Source organism: Entamoeba invadens (genome assembly GCF_000330505.1).
Source record: "Entamoeba invadens IP1 unplaced genomic scaffold scaff_1105074725689, whole genome shotgun sequence".
In the NCBI taxonomy this organism is placed as follows: Eukaryota; Evosea; order Mastigamoebida; family Endamoebidae; genus Entamoeba; species Entamoeba invadens.
This window is the reverse complement of record NW_004440380.1, coordinates 16,209-18,433: the sequence shown is the minus strand read 5'-3', so window position 1 is coordinate 18,433 and position 2,225 is coordinate 16,209.

The window sequence follows — 2,225 nt, the reverse complement described above, 5'->3', positions numbered from 1 at the left end:
ATTTCAGATCATTTGTTTATAGTACTAGAATAGTTCATTACCACCCGAGACAGGTTTTTCCAAACGCGACATCTTTTTCGCATGACTGTATATTTATTATAATTGGCTTAGTAAATATATAGTTTATAAGTCAATTATTGTTCAGTTATCTCACATGATATACAGTTAACTAATCATAATATATAATGGTTACTTCTCAAATATTTTTACAAATAATAGACCGTGAAAAATTTCCCTTATTAGTGTTATTTTGTTGATAGTTATGTAAATTGTTTAAATTTAGATATGTTGCAAATCAAACTCTATGTTTCACTTATAAATATTTTACAATTATTATAATCCAATTTTACAGTTTTTAAAAATAAAAAATATAACGTTTATATTTAATGGCATTTTTTATGGTCAAACAAAAAAAATTCATGGTGTCTGTCAGCGATGTCAATTTTTTAAAATTTTTGAGACTAGGGGTTCTTTAAAACAAAGTTAAAAAGACAAGGGTTGATTTTTATTGAATAATGGTTTCAGAAAATTTAAAATAAACTTTTTGATGGCAATTCTAATTTAATGTTTGAATAAAACATACAGTCAAGATAAAAAGGGGGATGCTGAGAAAAAGGGGGATGCTAATCTAAATATAAATTTATTTTGGTGTTTTTCATTTTATTAATTATTTAAATGATCATTTATATTAAAATTTATAGTAATTATATAAATAGTAATATAAGTGGGATGCGGGTCTTAAATTGAAACTAAATACAAACTATATTTTATTTAAAAAAATAAACAAACTAATAAATGAAATTTAATCTCAGAACTATTATTATTTAAATGGAACAACAATATCACCTGTTTGTACTTTTAAAGAGATTATTCAAGTGTTGGGTCTATTTTATTGATAAAATATATATTCAATTATACACCCACATCAACTAACACATAGAACAGAGAAAGTGGAGGAAAATGATAGTATTTAATGAGAACGATGGAAATTAGCAAATTCAATAAACACTTCTACAAACCGATAAAATATTATTTATTTGTTTGGAAGAGGAAATATGGTTTTATAATTCAAGGTGATGTCCAAGCTTACTTCTCCAAATCATTCCAAAATATAAATTCACACCGTTTCCATTGTGGAATGGTGTTGTGTGTTGACTACAGACTAAATGATTTTTTTTAAACTTGTTTTATTTTAACTACTTTTTATTTAGCATTACAACGTATAGTTTTTTATGTCTGCTTATCTAAATGCACGTAATTATTTATTCATTGTGTTATATGGTTATGATAGTATTGAAAATAAACATTAAACATATAACTTATAACGTCTTGGGAGAGTTGTCATTCGTCAAGTCAACATCAATATACATTTAAAAATTAATAAATAAGAATTTATCAAAAATGAAAGATATGAACAGTCGATTGTTCAACAAAAAAATGTTGTGGTTTAATTTTTTTGTTATAATAATAAAAATACTATAAATCAATCAAACTTTTAGAAGTATTAAGAATATTCATTTTTTGTACATATTATTTTTTGTTTGAAAAAATAACCGATGGTTGCTAGCATCCGACTTTTTCTTGCATCCCCTTATTTCCCCCTACTGTAGAAAAATATAACGTTTATATTTAATGGCATTTTTTATGATCAAACAAAAAAAAATTCATGGTGTCTGTCAGCGATGTCAATTTTTTAAAATTTTTGAGACCGAAAAAAATTACAAATAATATATTCCTTTTTTTGTGAATAAACCTTTCTTCATGCTTTAAATGTTGATATTTTGCATACCAATCTCTGTGTTTTATTGTTGAATAGTTTTCATTTTTTATAAATTTAAAAACTGGTTTTACAATTTTTAAATTTAGATTAACATAAGGTTTGTTTTAGATGAAGTTTTTTTAAATAGTGTTTTTTGTTGTGGTTAGACAATAGACTACATACCCAATTTACCATGTTTTATATTTCATTATTTTGTGTATGTTTTTTGTTAATTATTTATTATAAATTAGGATTTTTAATTAAAGATGTAGAAAACTATTTATAATCAATAGTTTTTTTCTTTTTTTTTAAATGATTATTTTTTTGTTTTCTTTTTCGAATTTTTTCTTTTTAACCATATTATACATCCAAAAAAGAAATACAAAAAATGTGGAGTTTGTAATTCCTCCTCTGGAGAATCCTCGATTAATGAAAAAATATACAGTTGTTATTGCAAACAGTACCA